Genomic DNA, 233 nt, shown 5'->3' on the forward strand with positions numbered 1-233 from the left:
GTGCGGTACTCGGTGCTAAGCTAGGGCTTCCCCTTTTCCCCACCTCCTTCGTTAAGCTCGACCCACTTTAGGGCGGGACCTCCCACTCAGCCAATTCTGGGAGACGAACCCTGGCGGTTTGTACTCTTCCTTTCCAATGAGAAAAAAAGGAAGCAGCTTGGCCCCAATAACCAATCCAAGGAGGCGGCGCCTGGTTGTCAGGCAGGTTTGTAAGAGTTTGGGCCAATTGGAGG

This window comes from Puma concolor, chromosome B2 (genome assembly GCF_028749965.1).
Source record: "Puma concolor isolate L17-30 chromosome B2, mPumCon1.1.hap2, whole genome shotgun sequence".
NCBI lineage: Eukaryota > Metazoa > Chordata > Mammalia > Carnivora > Felidae > Puma > Puma concolor.